Source organism: Diabrotica virgifera, chromosome 7, assembly GCF_917563875.1.
Source record: "Diabrotica virgifera virgifera chromosome 7, PGI_DIABVI_V3a".
Taxonomy (NCBI): domain Eukaryota; kingdom Metazoa; phylum Arthropoda; class Insecta; order Coleoptera; family Chrysomelidae; genus Diabrotica; species Diabrotica virgifera.
Genome location: NC_065449.1, coordinates 218,894,060 through 218,913,540, shown reverse-complemented (window position 1 = coordinate 218,913,540; position 19,481 = coordinate 218,894,060).

Genomic DNA, 19,481 nt, shown 5'->3' with positions numbered 1-19,481 from the left:
TTTGGTATTAGTTTTGAGAGTAAACTAAAATTAGACCTAATACTTACGATGTCGGGATAGTATCACGAGGTTTTTTCTTGGTTTTCTCTGGTGATTTACTATGAAATCTCTAGCGCGAGAATTTTACTGTCACCATTGCATGTGGTTGTCTTCTTAAAGACGGATCACATGTTATGATTTCTTTGTGAGGGATATTCTTAAGTTGGAGTTGATTTCATGTAATCGGATGAACTATCTTTCAATAAAGTCATCCCAGGAACGCAACTCATAAATATTGGCAATATAATTTTAAAGGCTTCTACTTTAAAATGTATAATAAATGTGTGAATTGCCGATATAAATGAGTCAAATTAAATAAATTATTAGAAGATTTTTTTTACTAAGCAACAACATTTTTGTTTAATTCATTAATATTTTTTTGTATTTTGACAACGACAACCGATTTGGGCGTCGAAACGTTAATAAAATTATTTTTTTAGTAAAATTGTGGCTTATTTCCCATTAAAACCAGTTAACCTACTATGATGTTCTTATAGATCCACCAATATTGTATTACGTTAAGATTTAAAATCTATTACTAAATTTATTACTTGATTTTTTTCTTCTTTGACTATTGACACTTCTTCTTCTTTTTATTGCACCGTCTCCCTTTTAAAGTTGACGAAATAAAATGAAAACTATATTTTTCCAACTTTCTAAAGTTGGAAACTATTGCACGAAAGGTTTCTGCAGATGAGAGATCAAACGATCAAACCATCTCTTCAGGTACTTTGGCATAAATTCTGGCGTCTTCGTACTAATCTTTTGCTCTTTAGTCTACCTTCTAACATGTTTCTTAGTAATTTGTATCTTTCATCTCTCAAAAAAATGTCGTATTTCCTTATAATGCCTCCATTTCGTTTTCTTCCGTCCACCCTGTATGTTTTAAGATCATGGAAAACAATTTTAAAAGATAATATGATTTGGAATAACAACGTACATTATATTTAGTCTAGTAAAATAAAATTACACTACATGTAAATCAAAATGTAAATTCGTACAGGTTGAAACAAATTTTACATTAAAGTTTAGGTGGGTACAAAAGATATTTTCAAGAAAGTATCCAAATCATACAAGGGGATCATTGTTTAAATAATTAAAAAGGGGTCATTTTTGCAAAAAAATTACTTTTTTGACTGCTGAGGTCATCCAATTACCAATGAACATATATAGGATTGTCTTCTGCAAAGTTTAAGGCTAAATCTTTCACATAATACTTACTAAATTAAATTTGACCCCCTATTTATTTAAATAATTATGTATAAACTTTAAAAACAAATTTGCAAAAAAATATTTTTAGCGTTTTAAATTAGCACTATAAAATATCCACAGAGAACGACAGTTCTCACGAGTGGCGCACAACACCCCTACAAGCGACACTATATATACACGAAATTTTCGATTTTCTAAACCTGACTGAATTGAAAATTGGGCCAAATCCCATCTTAAAGTTTAGGAAAAGACTCGTCCATCCATATGTTACCTCTCCATTTTGGTCCAAGGGTGTGGATTTTACGGCCCTTCCCATTTAAAGCCTGTTTTTCGTTCTCGTCCCCAAAACTTCCAAAAATTTCAAAAATTTAAGCCCGACCTTTGCGGCTTCTGATAGCACAGATCATTACCTTTCCAACGCATGTTTAATTTTGAAAATCGGTTATACCATTCAAAAGTTATCGAGCTCAGAAATATGACTCAATTTTTATTTAAAAAATGGAAAATGTTTGTGGATATGTATGTATGTATGTATGTATGTATGTGTGTGGAAAAGTTACACCGATCTGAATTTTTTTCTGTGTTTCAAGAAGGTGTGAGGGCCGATTCAGAACCGGTCTAATTTTTGACTTCTGACTACCCGTAAGCCAGCTAGAGGACTAGGTAGATACAAAATAGCATATTTTTTGGGCGTATATATCTTAGGTTCAAGGAAAGACAGGAAAACCGCAAATACACCAAATCAATAGGGTTGAGTTAAGCTTTCAAATGGCGTTTAAGCGATCAATCTGAGACATACATACTGCTCACCAGAGCCAAAAAACTGAAAAATTAAACTTTGAAAATTTTGGCTTTTCGACAATTACTCAAAATTTCAACCTACGAATTGCGCCAATAACTGAGCGTTTGTAGAAGGACTCAGGACGCGTCTAACGGTGTATACCTCATATCTGGAAAAATTCGAATTTTTAATTTATAGGCTTCATAAGTATAATCAAATCTATTTCTTATGGGAAAAACGGTTTTTCAAGCTCAATAATTCCTGTAATACGTTCAGTTATCATACTTGATCTTGGATGCGTCAGATACTACTTGTCAATACGTTTTAAATTCATGTTTAGTGATCAACATCAGGTAAACCGTTCAGAAGTTATAGAGCTCCAAAATTATAATTAGTCCAGGAACTGAAATTTGTCACTTCGCAATTTTTACAGAATGGATAGATTTGCTTGAAAATTTGACAACAAGTAGTGGATAGTCTAAGGATTAAAATCTATATGATGCTGAAAGACGCTTTTACCATGGGGTGGTTGCCACCTCATCTCGAGAGTGGAAATTTTTTATTATATTTTGACCGCAAATGCTGGTAAAAATATTAATAATAAGCAAAAAATGTCCATTATACATTTTTTTGATAAAATTAATAGTTTTCGATTTATTGGTTATCGAAGCTGTTAGTTTTATATCGAAAAAATTACCAGAGAACGGCAGTTCTCGCCAGTGGCGCAGAAATACACCCCCCTACACGCGACACTATTATATACACGAAATTTTCAATTTTCTAAATCTGACTGAATTGAAAATTGTGCCAACTCCCATCTTCAAGTTCAGAAAAAGACTCACCCATTCATATGTCAACCATCCATTTTGGTCCAAGGGTGTCGATTTTACGGCCCTTCGTATTTAGGGTCTGTTTTTCGTTCTGGTCCCCAAAACTCCCAAAAACTTCGAAAATTTAAGTCCGACCTTTGCGGCTTCTAACAGTACTGATCATTACCTTTCCAACGCATGTCTAATTTTGAACATTACCAGAGAACGGCAGTTCTCGCCAGTAGCGCACACCCACACCCCCCTACACGTAACACTATATATACACGAAATTTTCGATTTTCTAAATGTGACTGAATTGAAAATTGGGCCAAGTCCCATCTTAAAGTTCAGAAAAAAAGTCACCCATTTATATGTCAACCATCGATTTTGGTCCAAGAGTGTAGATTTTACGGCTCTTCTTATTTAGGGTCTGTTTTTCGTTCTTGTCCCCACAACTCCCAAAAACTTTAAAAATTTAAGTCCAACCTTTGCGGCTTCTAATAAAACTGATCATTACCTTTCCAACGCATGTCTAATTTTGAAAATCGGTTATACTATTCAAAAGTTATAGAGCTTAGAAATGTGACTTAATTTTTATTTAAAAAAGGGAAAATGTTTGTGGATATTGTATATGTATGTGTGTTTGAAAGTTAAACCGATTTGATATATTTCCTCTGTGTTTGAAGAGGGGGTCAGGGACGATTTAGAACCGGTGTAGTTTGTGACTTTTGACCACCCATAAGCCAGCTATAGGACTTGGTAGGTACAAAACGGCATATGTTTTGGGGGTATATTTATTCGGATCAAGAAGAGCCAGGAGAACCGCAAATACATCAAATTAATAGTGTTGACTTAAGCTTTCAAATGGTGTTTAAGCCGTCCGGATCAGACATACACACGGCTCAGTATAGCCGAAAAACTGAAAAACTAAACTTGGAAAATTTTGGTTTTTCGACAATTACTCAATATTTCAACATACGAATTGCGCCAATAACTTAGCGTTTGTAGAAGGACTCAAGACTAATTTAACGATGTATACCTCATATCCCGGAAAATTTGAATTTTTTAGGTTATAGGCTTCATAAGTATGATAAAATCTATTTCCTGTGGGAAAAACGGTTTCTCAAGCTCAATAATTTATGTAATAAATTTAGTTATTATATATCACCTTAGATATATGAGATACTACTGGTAAATACGTTTTAAACTCATGTTTACTAATCAAAATCGCTTAAGCCGTTTAGAAGTTATTAAGCTACAAAAGTATAATCCAATTAACGATTATTCCCGAAATGGTTTATGTAGTTGTAGTGGTTACGACGCTAAACTTGATCTGGCAACGGGCAATCCGACTTCATTTACCGGCCATCTGAATATTTTTTTTCAATCTATTTCGAATAAAAAAAATTTAGTGTAAATTCGATGGACACTAGATCATTTGGGAGATAATGCAACAAAGGTGACCATTTATAAAGCTTGACGTGTAATAGAGGAACATTGTATTTAACTTCATACATTTAATTTATAAATAACTTTGAAAAACTCCTGATACAAGAATAAAAAACCGCTAAACGCCGTAAAAATGAGTGGCGCATAAAATATTCCAGCTACAAAAGATCTGATATGAATATTACGTGGCGCGAAAATGGATTTTCATTTGATGCAAAACAAAATTCTAGTATTATTTTAAAAGATTTTTCCATAATATTTGCTAAATTTGAAGTAAACGCGCCACAAAATAGTTTCAAAATTCAAACTGTATCAAAGTTACTCTTTTGTGGCGCGTTTACTTCAAATTTAGCAAATATTATGGAAAAATCTTTTAAAATAAAACTAGAATTTTGTTTTGCATCAAACGAAAATCCATTTTCGCGCCACGTAATATTCATATCAGATCTTTTGTAGCTGGAATATTTTATGCGCCACTCATTTTTACGGCGTTTAGCGGTTTTTTATTCTTGTCTTAATTTACAGGAGAAGTTGCGTTATGTTATCAGTATTAACCAAAAAAAAATTGGTCCAAAAACATTTAATATTCTTTGAGATATTGAATTTGTTTAATAAATGTTACTATATTTTCAATTGCAAAAACACGGTTGTTGCCAAAGAAATATTCACCTGTAATAAACCTCATTATTTTTATTTTTATGTATGTTTTCGATAAATGTATTGATAAATTCAAATTTCAATTAAACTTCCCCCTAAAATGGCATTTGAAAATTATTAAAATTTGTTTATAATTTGTTTTTTTTAATAACGTCGCGGGGACTAAATATTTTGAAATGCCGTTTCGATAATTGGACTTCTGGGAATTTTTCACTAATAAACAATTTTTTTTGTCTTTTTTTCCTCTTCTTTTTTTTTCTTGGAGTTATATTACTGCGGGCCTTTTAGGGTTAAGTTTCATTAAGAATGTCGAATCTCTAAGTTGTAGACTCTAGACCTAAAAATATTAAGATTTAACTAAAATCTCTTAAATAAAATGTGGCTACTTACTGAGTTACAGGGTGTTTTATTTAAAAATTTAAAAATTATTTTTACCAAGTACTTTAAAACTATTTGACGTATCCTTATCATACTCGGTAGGTAGTGTGGCTATTATACACCCTACTAAATTGTGATTAGTAAACGTTTCTAGCTAGTGCCAGAGGCGTACGACGGGGATAGTTAATGGTTGACCCTTTCCAAATTCTACGCCACTGAGGAAATTACTATTTTAGCGAAATTTTTCGATTTTCCAATACTTTCTATGTAAATAATCTACTCTTTACTGGTAACGATTAAGTCAATAGTTTTTGAGATATTGGACGTTAAAAATGAAAGGGCATAGTTATTTTGATTCATTCATTCATTCATTCATTTTAAACTTCCAATATCTCTCAAACTGATGACTTTATCGATACCAATAAAGTTATCTACATACAAAGTATTGGAGAATCGAAAAATTTCGCTAAAATAGTAATTCACTCAGTGGCGTAGAATTTGGGAAGGGTCAATCATTCACCATCCTCTGTCGTACGCCTCTGGCACTACCTAGAAACGTTTACTAATCACAATTTAGTAGGGTGTATAATAGCCACACTATTTGCCAAGTATGAAAAGGATACGCCAAATAGTTTTAAAGTACTTGGTAAAAATAATTTTTAAATTTTTAAATAAAACACCCTGTAACTCAGTAAGTAGCCACATTTTATTTAAGTGATTTTTGACCAATCTTAATATTTTGAGGTCTAGAATCTACAACTCAGAGATTCGACATTCTTAATAAAATTTAACCCTAAAAGGGCCCATAGTAATATAACTCCAAGAAAAAAAAAGAAGAAGAAAAAACGACAAAAAAATTTTGTTAATTAGTAAAAAATTTCCAGGAACCCAATTATTGAAACGGCATTTCAAAATACTTAATCCCCGCGACGTTATTAAAAAAAAATTATAAACAAATTTGAATAATTTTCAAATGCCATTTTAGGGGGGAGTTTAATTGAAATTTGAATTTATCAATACATTTATCGAAAATATACATAAAAATAAAAATAATGAGATCTTAAGCAAGTGAATATTTCTTTGGCAACAACCGCATTTTTGCAATTGAAAATAAAGTAACATTTAATAAACAAATTCAATATCTCAAAAAATATCAAATATTTTTTGACCATTTTTTTTACTTAATACTGGTAACATAGCGCAAATTATTCTGTTAAATAAGATATTTTATACTGCTTATTTAAAACGCTTAAAATAATTTTTTGCAAATTTGTTTTTAAAGTTTTATAAATAATAATAATAATAATAATACTTTATTCATCCTTACAGATTATTTACATAATATAGGACATGTCAAAGTAAAGAATATAGACATTTAAAAAATAGAAAAGTTAAAGACTACCTATACAATATAAACATACACACAAACATAGAAACAACATACTAAGACATAAATTCCGAGACACTATAAAAACATGACTCAATGAGATAAGTCTTCAATTTATTCTTAAATATTCTAACATCATCTGCCTCACTTTTTATTTTGGATGGGAGCTGATTAAAAAACCTTATGCCGCTATATTCAGGGCTTTTTTCAAACATGGAAGTGTAATGTTTAGGAGCCCTAAAGAAATCTTTTTGTCTAGTACGATAATTGTGTACATCTGAATTTGATGTCAATGAATTAATATTAGCTTTTGTGTACAGAATACATCTGTATATAAAAATTGAGGGAACAGTAAGTATTTGGTATTTTCTAAAATGGTCTCTACACGTATGTCCATATGGTAAATTAAAAATCAAGCGGATTATGCGTTTTTGGGCTATAAAAACTTTTGAGACATTTGTTGCACTGCCCCATAGAACAATATTGTATGACAAATGTGAATAGATGATAGCGTAATAAACATTAAGTATCTGTTCCGTTGTGAATAAGTATTTAAGTTGCAAAAGAGCATAGTATCCAGAATTAATTTTCCAACATACATGATTAATATGTGCCTCCCAGCTCATATTACTGTTAAGATGTAGTCCCAGAAACTTTGTAGTATCAGATAAAGTGATAAAATCGTTGTCGACTTTGATAGAGAAATTTTCCTTAATTGGAGTTTTTATATAAAATTGCATACATACTGTTTTACTCGAATTTACTATTAAGGAGTTTTTTTCGCACCAAGACGTAAACTCATGGGCTAAGGTATTGAGTTTTAACCTCAATTCCTCAGCATTTTCTGCAGATGTCGCTAAAGTCGTGTCATCAGCATATAAAAAAATATTTTCCGTACTCATATATTTGGGCATATCATTGATATAACAAAGAAATAACAAAGGACCCAGTATTGATCCTTGTGGAACGCCAAGATCAACGTCATACAAATCTGATTGATAATGTCCAATTTTGACATACATCTGTCGACATTCTAGATATGATTGTAACCACTTTAAAAAATTACCTCGAAATCCAAGGCCGTTTAGTTTACAAATTGCTACATTTAAATTTATAGAGTCAAAAGCTTTAGTTAAATCAAAAAAGAGGGCTCCAACAAACTTCTTCTGATCTAATGAATTATAAATGAATTTAAAAAATGTTGTTGATGCACTCTCAGTTGATTTACCCGGAAGAAAACCATTTTGATATGAACTTATTATGTTATATTTACTAAGAAATGACAACATCCTTTTATGAATGCATTTTTCAATAACCTTACACAAGACAGTTGGTACGGTAATTGGTCTATAATTTTCTAACATAGTTTTGTTTCCTTTTTTAAATATTGGGGAAACTATACCAACTTTTAAATCAGTGGGAAAAACACCCATCTCCACAGATTTATTTATTAAATCAGTTAACGGTTGAATAATGTATACGCTCATATGTTTAACTAGCTTTGTGGAAATGCAATCAATACCCACTGAATTTACATTTTTTAAGGATGAAACAGCTTCAGCAACATCGCTGTAGTCTATAGGATAGAAGTAGAATGTTTGGCCAACATTTAAAGTCGTATAGTTTTTAAATTGTGATTCCCCATATTTGGTATTTAATGCATTTTTTGAAAATGATGTAAAGAATACGCCGAAAGCATTTGCCATCTCTTTTTTATCGTTTATAAAACTTCCTGAGTGCTCGATTTTTTCTATGTTGTTATACTGTCCTTTTTTTCCAGTTTTTATATTAACTGTTTTCCAAATAAATTTTTGCTTTTGATGGTTATTTTTGTTATGAAAAACATTCTGGAACCAGTGCTTTTTTGCTTCTTGAATTTTATGAGTATATTTCTTTTTGTCTTCTTTATATTTTAAATGTACATCAGGGTCTGTCGAATTTTTTGTCAACCAGAAAAGGTTTTTTAAATCAACTCCCATCTTCAAGATTTCTTTAGAGATCCAGTTATTATTATTATTTTGACCTAATTTTTTTACAACCATAGGACAACATATTTCAATATGATATAATAGAATATTTACAAAATCAGTATAAGCAGAATCAATGTTGTCGAGATTTTCATAAACACCCTTAAAATCCTCAAGATTCAACCTTGTTTGCAATGTTGATATATTTGGTTCAGACAAATTTCTAAATGTTATAGTATCAGTAATGTCACTTGTGTGGTGATTTGCTTTTGAAATTACATTTGGTATTATAAGTTCCAATCCACTATGATCTCCAATATGAAAGTCTCTAACTGTTTCCTCATATACAATTATTTAAATAAATATGGGGTCAAATTTAATTTGGTAAGTCTTATGTGAAAGATTTACGCTTAAACTTTGTATAAAATCCCATAGACCTTCATTAATAAGTGACTGACCTCAGCATTTAAAAAATATTTTTTTTTGCAAAAATGACCCCTTTTTAATTATTTAAACAATTATCCCCTTGTATGATTTGGATACTTTCTTGAAAATATTTTTTTTACCCACCTAAACTTTCATATAAAATTTGTTTTAACCTGTACGAATTTACATTTTGACTTTTTTTTATTTTATTAGGCTAATTTGAAATCGTTACTGATTTATAACGTATTTAAAATAAAATATTAGTATTGATTCTTTCCTCGGTTTTTCTTCTTGTTTTCAAAAATAAACGAAGATTTAATTATCTAATTGAAGAGATCGAATTAATTTCCTTGGCATCCTGTTTGATTTATAAATTTTGAAAATCTCAGGAGGTGTAACCAAAGAAACTATTCCACCTGTTGTCAATCTGGTGGTATGGAGACGATATTTATTGTCGTTTTCTGTGCTACTTCGATTGATAACTTACTTTGTTTTTCGGTAGATGGCTCTAGTTCATCCGTGGCATTTCTTTCTTTGCGATTCGGGAAGGCCCAAAGTATGATATCTGGAGAAATCGGAGAGAAGAGAATATGGGACTACTGATGAGGGGAAAAGACCTCCGAAACCGGTATAGACTCTCTCTGCACTCTCCGATTTGACCAGAGTATTCTGCAGCTGCTGCATTCTCGTGTTGCAAATAAATTTAAAATATAGATTTTTAATTCATTTACTCTTTTGTAGGAGTTTTAAGGAATATTTCTTGTTGGAACTTTTACCACGCTAAACAGATGAGTTGTGAATTATTTAAAATTATCTCATCTTAATTTCCTCGGCATCCTGTATGATTTATAATTTTTGAAAATCTCGGGAGGTTGTAACCAAAGAAAGTATTCCACGTGTTGTCAATCTGGTGGTATGGGAACGATATTTATTGTAGCCCGATTTACTTTGTTAATTGAAGTTTTCAGTATTAGAGTAGAGCCAAAATCCAGGTCATTCAAAAGACTCGAAAGGCTCATGACAATAACTATTCTGGTGTAGTGGGTTGTCGGGCCTCCGGCCCAAGCCCAATCTATTCTGAATGCCCAAGGGTGGCGCACAGCTCAGATTTTTTCTATCATAAGAGACAATTCGTCTTGTCTGAAGAGTATCACTCCAGTCTGTGTAAAGCAACCATCAAAGCAAGAGCAGTAACTGTCCACAAGCAGGGGTTCTGTCACTTCTACTTTGGCCAACCTTGGTAGACGATCTCCTCAAAAATCTGTCCACAGAAGGCTTTAACTATCTAGAAGACGCTGGCGGTATTGTAATCGTCGCCAGGGGCGTGTTTACCTAGGTGATGTCTGGAAGAATGCAAGCAGCTCTAAATATAGTTGATAACTGGTATAAACAAGACAGCCTGATAGTCACTGCTCTGAAAACACAAATCGCCATGTTTACCAAAAAGACAGCAGTGGAAGGCCTAAAACCAGACCAAGAGCTAATATGTCCCTGGGCAGATGTAGAAAGATGTGCGGTAAGAATTGGGAGCTAACCTCAAAATGACTCTATGGTTAAACACCAGGGTTATTAAACCAGGGTTATTTGGGTGACATGGTTTCTGGAGGAAGGTGTACTCATACCAGTAGCTACTACCTGGTACACTGATGGCTCAAAAATATCGGAAGATGTAGGAACTGGCATAGTAGGGGCAAATCCAGAAATACACTCACCGGTAAGTCTATCTAAGGATGTCACAGTTTTCTAGATGACGGCAATCCATCACTGCGTAGAAGAAATATAAAGTCAGAAAAGACCGTTCCGTTCAATTGCCACCTTCACAGATGGCCAGATACCGCTTAAGGCAGTGAATTCTGAAGAGGTAAATTCTAAGCCAGTATGCGATTGTGTGGGTGCCCTAAATATCTAAACTAGGAGACCGCAGCAAGGTTACGGTAGCCTGGGTACGGGGGTAAGAGGGTTATAAGGGCAATACCTACTTTCCGTGTCCGGAACACCAACAACTTTAAATTCTATATTTCCAATGGTTGGCCACATAGATGGCCCCGTCATTTGCTATAATTAAGTCTTCTTCTGTGCAGGTCTCTCTCATCTCGGTGCATGATAGTAGAGCCGGCTGGTCTGGACCGCGCCACTTTTCCAGGTTTCTAGCACAACGTGAAACGCCGGTTCTTAATCTGTTTAGCGCTTTCCAAGTCGGATACGGTAAATTGTGTCCAGCAGCCATTTCCTCTGACGGAGAAAAATGTATCGCGGTAGTTGACGCTTGCCATAGGTGTATTCGGCGCTTCTCTGGCGCTTCGGGGATGGATCTTGATATTTTTAGGAAGCTTTTCCGAGATCTTAGTCTGCTTGGCTGAGTTTGTTGGTGGTCATATAAGAGGTGTCTTCGGTCCGTCTCCTGCTTTTTTCGTTCTACCTATGATGTAACCTGCCTCCTGATAGGTGGTTTTTTATTTATTTATTTATTTATTTATAGTACTATACAATTGACCTGGCCTCTTGTGACTAATCCAGGTCGTTTCCTGATGGGATTACAGTAGTTTATTACAATATTATTATTTTAAGAATTTTTTCTATTTGACTAATTAACAATAGCCCTAATCTACTACTAATTATGAAAACTACGAATTGTAAACAATTCTAATAAACAAATAACAGCAACTAAACAAAAACTAATAAACAAAAGATAAATTATTACTTTTTTTTTTAACATATAATTTTTATAAAAGTGCTCTCATTTCTCATTCTCAGATGAGAAATGCCAGCACTATTCATCTAAAAATAGTCACGAATAATTTTAAGTGCAGGTCTAATCGACTTTATGATATTCTCAATGGTATTTCGGTGAGCCTCAGACCATTGAGTTTTAAAATTTCAGGTTTTTAGTTTAATTTTTTTTTTGTTCGATTAATATTTTTTTTTTTGATTTTTGATTTATTTTATTTTATTTTAGATTTGATATTAATTTTTAATTATTTATTATATAAATATTTATTTAATTATTCCAATATTTTATTTTATATTTTTATATGTAATTTTAATTTTTTTTTTTTTGTATAATTTCTTATTCAAATTCATAGAGGTTGGATATTATTTACTTGATTTCTTCTTCGTCTAATATTATATAATTCTAATTGTTTCTTTGATATTATGTCCGCTAAATTATTTAGTGTGTTAAATAATTCTTCATTTTGTATTATATTTTCTATATTTATGCCAACAAGGTCTCTTCTCATTCTTTGTAGTTCTTGTGTATTTGTTTGTCTTTCGCAAATAAATACTATGTGTTCTGGTGTGCCTATTTCTCCACATTCACAATATTGATTGTCTTTTAAGTTAAATCTATGTAGGTATGTAGTGTACGGACCGTGCCCTGTAAGAAAATGGATTAATCCTTTTTTTGGGTTAAAATAATTTGGTATATTATTTAAATTTGGAATAAAATTATAGAGACGTCTTCCTTTAGGGGAATTATCCCATTCGTTTTGCCATTTTCTATTTAATATTTCTTCTAATTCTCTTTTTGTTCTGATTTCTATTCCCATTAATTGTATTATTTTTTCATAATTTTCTTTTCTTTGCCAATATCTACATGCACGTTTTTGTGATTTCAAGTGCATGGGCATTACACCAGTCAATACTGTTAAAGCTTATGTTGCTGTAGTACTGAAGGCTCCTGCCATTCTAACAAGGAAACCTCTTTGTGCTTTATTCAGTTTTTCAATATTTGTATTATTTGTTAGTCTGTGTGCCCATACACTTGGACCGTACCCTACAATTGAGGCAAGTATCGTACTCAGGTATACGCGCATATGCTGGAACGGAATTCTATACTCCCTTTGTGCTAGGCTTGCAATGCAATGCATGACTTTCGCTGCCTTCTCACAGACGCTATTTATATGGTTTGTAAAGAGTCTTGGTTCATCGATTATGATACCAAGATATCTAGTTATTTTTGTTCTTTTTATTGCTTTCCCCCTTATTTGTATACTTGGATTTCTTTCAAGTCTTCCCTTTATAAGGCTATATGTTGTTTTTGTTTCTGATATATTTAGTTTAACTTTTTTCATCCATTCATTTATATTTTCAAGTACTCCATTTGATTTTATTTCTAGTTCTCTTCTTGAATTAGCATCTATGATAAGCAGCAAATCATCCGCATACGCTATGTTCCTGATAGGTGGTGGAGCAATCCCAGCTATGGGGATATATGGATCTTCGATAGGTGTCGGTTTCAGGCAACCCGATATTGTACGAACCGTTTTATTTAGAGCCACGTTGACGTTCTTTGCGTGAGCAGAGTTTGCCCACACTGGTGCTCCAAACTCCGTGGCCGAAAAACATAATGCTAAGGCAGAAGTGCGGAGAGTGTGTGGTTGTGCTCCCCATTTGCGGATGATATTATTTCTAGCACATAAGGGCAATGAAAATATAGATGAAATTGCCAATTAAGGCTCATCAATACCATTCGTTGGACCGGAACCCTTTTGCGGCGTTGCAAAGGCAGAAACAAGAACGGCTACATAAAGTGGGTATGTCACAAATTTTTAGAATGGTGGAGGAATTCTCCAGGATAAAGACCGGCGAAACACTTCATTGCAGAACCTTTATATGTCAGTGTGACAATCTGGCAAATGTGCGATTATACGATTTTACCCTACGATACTGAAATAACTAAAGATCTACAGTCATAACAACTACCTGAATGCTGCGGCATGATCTGTTTATTCTGCGTTTTTAACGATTCATATTGAAACTCGTAGCGCAGAGCGCTTGTACAAAAAATCCTCGCAAAACCAAGGGAGCAGATAGTAGCAGCTAATTGATTTTTAATCTTAAAGAGAGAAATATAAGCTAAAAGTTGATTGAAGTAACATCTTGGATTCGATGGAATACATAACTATTTGGCTATCTGCAAATTTAATTTTTTCAAAATATATACTTTCTTATTACTTCCCTTCAACTTAAAATCTACTAAGTATAACACATATGCAAATATTTTAATATTTTCGAGTTTTATTAAAGATGAATTTGCGCACTTCGTTTTCGAGATACACGTACAAGACTGTGTGTATAAAATATTCGTTATTCTTAACTGCGCTTCTGTTCCGTACGAAGGTCAACTTTGAACTGAACTGGAAATTCAGATATAGGAGATAAAACTCTAGGATTGCCAACACTGAATAGGGAATTTAATTCTCTTTTAGAAAATGTAACAATATTCTCGAAACGTTGAATTTTTTTTTTTACTTTTGGCCAGCTTTTCGGGATTTTGGACCACTGTGCAGCGCGGTAAAGTTCCAACGAGAGAGGTTCCCTTCGTACTCCAATCAGAGTAAACATGTAAATCAAAAATGAATAACCATTTTCAATTTCGTTGCAACACGAAACTACAGCCGCATCATATTCTAGTTCAATCAGAGAGTGGTGCAAGCACCTCTACCTGTTTCGAAACTTATTAGTCTCTCATCAGGAGGCACATATGCTGCTCTCTGACCCAACCAGGACAAACCCCGGCCTGCAGTTACGGTACGAAGGGAACTATTCTCGTTGGAACTCTACCACGCTGAGCAGATGGGACGTGAATTATAAATTGTAAAATTCCCCCATCTTCCTTAGTATCAGCATCCGTTATGGCTTGCAAATTTTAGAAGCCTCGGAGGTGTAACAAGAAAAGGTTCCCATTGTTTTCAATCTAGTAGGATGTAGAGCAATATTTTTAGTGTTGTTTTATGTGCCATTAGACTGAAAACTTGGTCTTTTGTTAGCAGTCGCCGCTAGGGCATCCATGCCATTTCGTTCGTTGCAATTCGTAACTGCACGCCGGGGTTTGTCCTGGTTGGGTCAGAGAGAGCAGTATATGTGCCTCCTGATGAGAGACTAATACGTTTCGAAACCGGTGGAGGTGCTTGCAGCACTCTCTGATTAAACTAGAATATGATGCGGCTGTAGTTTCGTGTTGTAACGAAATTAAAAATGGTTATTCATTTTGAAACAATCGACCTATTAAGTTATAACTTAATTGAAATAAAAATATTAATAATGTACAAACATTCTCAAAAATATTACACTGAACCAAAAAAGTACGTAAATATAATGAAAAAAACATTGATTCAAAAACGGGGAGCATTAATTTTCGTCCAAAGATCAGTATAATTTGTCCAATGTAAGTAGATACATTAACTAATGCTCAAAAACATTAATTTTTATGAATTAGTACGTTAATTCAATGTACTTTCTAGTTAAGAATCAATGTATCGGTACATTGAATCAATGTATCGGTACATTGAATCAATGGATCGGTACATTGAATCAATGTATCGGTACATTAATTCTTAACTAGAAAGTACTTTGAATGAACGTACTAATTCATAAAAATTTATGTTTTTGAGCATTAGTTAATGTATCTACTTACATTGGACCAACGATACTGATCATTGGACGAAAATTAATGCTCTCCGTTTTTGAATCAATGTTTTTTTCATTATATTTACGTACTTTTTTGGTTCAGTGAATGTCATCTTCGTGCATATTTGTATATAACATACAAATAGTTAATAAGTAAATAAAATGATGACTTAATATCTACATAAATATTACAAATATAGGTTGAAGCAACGATTTTTTCCCGATTCTCAAACTAATGTTAAGTAATATCTATAAGTTTAAAGAAAAAAAAACATATATTTTTAATTAACACAAACAACTTTTTATAATGTAATTTGGAAAAAAATGAATAACTAAATATAACAGAAATTGATTCTTCTTATAAAATATATAAAAATATATTTATAAAAAATGTATACCTGATATCGTGAAAGTAAATACATCTACAATAACATCTCCATAAAGACAACATCTCTCTGGGATTAATTATCACCACCCATACAAAAAGCAAATGGTTGAATGGCATTTTTCTTTGATTTCAAAAATCTAATATGATCTTCGACTTCTTGCTGGGTCTTCCCGATGTAAGAATGATTACTGGAAATCTCTGATGGTATATTTTATTAGTTCGTACAAAATATCGATGTAGAACCCAAAGAATAACTGCATGTTAGCCATCTACAATTTACATTAATAATTATTATAAAAAAAAATAAATCTAAATACCTACCCAGTGAACATAGTTGTATTTTTGGATATCACTTTTTTTATAGAAATACATATTTTAATTTATCCTGAAAAAAATTGCTAGATGTTGAGATGTTTATTTTTACTTTCATAGATACTACGGACTGCAAGAGTTAATAATATTTTTCAATTATTTACGGTTTAATCACCTAAAGATTTAATTTACTAATCTTTTATAAGATTATTCCATTTAGAAATATTTTCAAATGGTTCATATTTTTTTTACCTATGTGTCGAATTAGCTTTTGAAAAATTTACAGAGAACAAATTTAATTAATACTAAATATGCAGGATTGAATAATGAAATAGGTACTTACATTCCGTAATGTCTTCATGGGTAATCTTTTCAAATAAAAATTTATTTGTTTTATTCTTGATATGACTTTCACACCGAAGAAAGCAGATAATTCTTTCGAAATTATTGCTGTCCCATCCATCAATAAGTCCATTTCCATTTCCAAATGCCACTCCAAAGTCCATATCAATCTGCAAAAGTGGAAATAGAAGTACAACTTATTTTTATAGAAATACAACAAAATAATTTATAAATAGTTAAAAATATATGTAAATGCAAACCAAAAAAAAAACAACCAAATCGCTAGTGCCAAACACCGCTCCTCAGAGTCTGCAGGGTGACTGTCTGCCCTGAGGCTGCAACTGTTGTCACGTGATTTTTTTACACCAATAAAAACACTTATAGAATTTTAAGAAATGTATCGGTTTATGTACAAGATCATTGTTTCAATGAATTGATCATTGATTCAGGTATATTACATTAATACAATGATTGCGTTACATCAAAACAATGTATCGAGTTATTAATCAAAGTCGAAAACATTGATTTGATGTTACGAAAACATTGATTCAATAAACGAGTTCGTAATTTAAAGAACACTGTACATTAGTGCAACGTTTTATATTCATTAATTTAACCGCATAATCCTGAAGTATAAGTTCATATATACAATGAACAAATTATTAGTGTTATGAAAAAAGTCATTGGATAGATAAAGAGATTCATTGGAATAATGATTCTATTCATTATTTTTTAACGAATAGAATTACATTGTAATAATGAATATGGTCGTTACTTAATGACTACATGTTTATAGTATTAACGAAATTTTCATTGAATCAATGTAAAAAAAGTCAATGATTGGCGTTCATTGGTACTATGTACAATATTTTTTTCAGTGTAGTATTGATTCCTTTCTCGGTTTGTCTTCTTATTTTTTTCAAAAATAAACGTAAATCTAATTGAAGTTTTCAGTATTAGAGTAGAGACAAAATCCAGGTCATTCGAAAGACTCGAAAGGCTCATGACAATAACTATCCTGGTGTAGTGTGTTGTCGGGCCTCCGGCCCAAGCCCAATCTATTCTGAATGCCCAAGGGTGGCGCACAGCTCGGATTTTTTCTATCCTGAGGGACAATTCGTCTTGCCTGAAGGAGAGCTGAATAAATAAGCATTCTATTTTCTCTTTTATTTCTTTCTTAAATGTCATGAAAATAGAAAAGTTTTCTTAAAGTTGAAGGTGTTATTGAATTTACGATTGTCCTGAAGTTGTGGTGTACGAGCGGGCTAGAACAGCCGGGATAACTTTATCCGTTTTGTTGTGTCCTGGAGAAATATAATTTATATGAAATTTTCGAAAAAATGCGATTTAACTAAACTTAAAATAGGTAACGAAAAATATTGTGTCTTTCGAGTTGCATTATTTTACTCAAGAAGTAAAAAATCTTCCTCTACAAATGGTATACAGGGTGTTTCATTAATAATTGTCCATATAGTAACTGGAGAAACCTTAGCACAAAATACGAAGATTTAACCTAAAACACTTAAATAAAATGTAGTTCCTTACTGAGTTACAGGGTGTTTTATCTAAAAATTTAAAAAGTATTTTTGCTCAGCATTTTAAAACTATTCGACTTATCATTTTCATACTTGGCAGGTAGTATAGGTACTGTACAAACTACTAAACTAACGTATGATCCAAAATTATTGTCACCATAGGTGGCTCTGAACGACAGAGATACAGTGCATGTGTATTATTAATTCAGATATACTTTCCAGTTTACGTCAACTTTGACAGATACTTGTCAGTGTACGTACGTCAACTTAAAAAACACTCTAATTGAACATAAAAAGTAGCAGAGGAAGCAAAATTCTAACTTTATACGAATTAAAGGTCTTGAGATTGCACATCTTTTTAACGTGTTTTCAATATTTATTCTTTGTTTGGAAAAGGGACCATAACAACACTGAATATAGCCGCAGTTGGCTGTGACGTCTCACTCCGGCGGTCTTTCAGATTAAAACAAGACATACGTAATTTTTTGCACGGATAGCTTTGATCCTAATAATTGTGCACTGCTCGTTATGTTAAACAAACGTTTCTGGCTATTACTAGAGGCGTATGACGGGAGAAAGTGAATGGTTGACCCTTTCCAAATTCTTCGCCACTGGCGAAATTGCTATTTTAGTTAAATTTTTTGATTCTCCAATACTTTCTATAAAAATAATATACTCTTCATTCGTAACGATAAACTCATTAACGTAACCATAATAATTTTATGGTTACGAATGAAGAGTATATTAATTACATAAAAAGTATTAAAAATAAAAAAAAACTAAAATAGCAATTTCGTCAGTGGCGTAGAATTTGGAAAGGGTCAACCAGCCACTATCCCCTGTCGTACGCCTCTGGTAATAGCTAGAAACGTTTATTTATCTTAATTTAGTAGGGTGGACAGTACCTACACTTTCTCCCAAGTATGATAAGGATACACCAAATAGTTTTAAAGTACTGGGTACAAATAATTTTTAAATTTTAATCATATGAATCATATCATAAATTAATCAAAATAACTCTTCCGTTTCATATTTAACTTCAAATATCTCGAAAACTAATGACTTTATTGTTAAAAATGAAAAGCATATTATTTACGTAGAAAGTGTTGGAAAATCTAAAAATGGCTTTATAATAGTAATTCCTCCAGTGGAGTAGAATTTGAGAAGAGTCAACCATTCACCATCCCCTGTCGTACACCTCAGGTAGTAGTTAGAAACGTTTGTTTATCATAATTTTGTAGGGTGTCTAGTAGTCGCACTTTCTGCCAAGTATAATGAAAAGGATCCGTCGAACAGTTTTAGAATGCTGGGCAAAAATAATTTTTAAATTTTTAGATAAAACTCCATGTAAGTCAGTAAGGAGCCACATTTTATTTAAGTGTTTCAGG